Below are 1,279 nucleotides of genomic sequence, written 5' to 3'. Positions count from 1 at the left end.
AAGCAGGCCGCAGCAGCCCAAGCCAGCACCAGAGCAGCCCAGCATCGAAGCCCAGCACCAGCCCAGCCCAAGTCAGATACCGTTTCGGTGTCTTTAAAAATCGTGCAAAGGAGAGAAGCTCTCTTCTCCTTCTTCCCCGGCGTCGACAGCGCAGAGGAGGAGCTCGGCCACGTCCTCGACAAGGATAAGAACGCCGCCGGACGTCAACGAGTCCCTCGGAACCTCGCCCAATCCTTTCGCGTCCGAGCCTATCCGGGAGCATCAAGATTCACGCCCTAGCTCACTTCACCGTTGCCATTGCATCCCGGCGGTCGCCGTCGGTGAAGTGACGATTCCGACCTCGTCGTGGCCTATAAAACCACCTACAGAACCTCCGTGATGTCCTTGTTCATCTCAGCTCCTTCATTCACTCCCTAACCCTCTCTGCCCCTCACCATCATCCATTCACTGTCGCCGGAGTCGAAGACGAAGGTCACGATTGGAGCCACCCCGGAGCTCACCGTGAGGTCGGGGAGGAGCGCCTGGCGCCGTAGAGCATCTGGGAGGAAGGAATCGAGCTGCAACCTCCTCAAGCCGACGAATTTCATCGATCCCTTCCGCAGCACCTCGCCGGTAATGGCGAATTCCTCGCCGTCTCCGTCCACAATCCACCTCGGCGACCAACTCAGAAGACTCAGGGTATGATTACGCGTCGAATGAGCTATTCCTTGCTTCCAAGCATCATCCCTAGCTCGAGTTAGCCGCTTGACCGGAGCAGCGCCGCCGCAGATGTCTTCTCCGGCGATGCTCCGGTGGGTACTTCGGTGAACCACCACCACCATCATGCTCAGTAGGGTGTGGGGGTTCGGAATATGCTAGCCTCGCGTCTCGGGGAACCCTAAACCAGCGGCGCGCTCACCATCTGGCCGCCGGCGTCAAGCCGCCGGCAAGGGTGACGTGGCCGTGGGGCCCTGCAGTGTCTTTGACCTGGTCCACTCCCACATGGCAGCCTACGTGTCCTATGGCCCACTAGTCAGCTGCTAGAGTTAGATCTGTACCGGGTAGATTTAGTATTTCCACTTATTTATAAATTCCAGAAAATCACTGAAACTTTGCAAAATTGTATAAAATCCATTTCAACTCAGAAAAATATGAATAATATATCAAAATGCTCACAAAAATAAACTCTATTCAAATAAAATATAAAACAAAAATGTGTGTCAAAATAAAAATTCACTTATTTTTAACCCTATTAATTATGCCATTTCAATTATTTAACATACAATTTGAATTCAATAAT

The sequence above is a fragment of the Lolium rigidum genome, chromosome 3, assembly GCF_022539505.1.
Source record: "Lolium rigidum isolate FL_2022 chromosome 3, APGP_CSIRO_Lrig_0.1, whole genome shotgun sequence".
NCBI classification, from domain to species: domain Eukaryota; kingdom Viridiplantae; phylum Streptophyta; class Magnoliopsida; order Poales; family Poaceae; genus Lolium; species Lolium rigidum.
The sequence above is the reverse complement of the archived record's forward strand: the minus strand, read 5'-3'. Positions refer to the sequence as shown.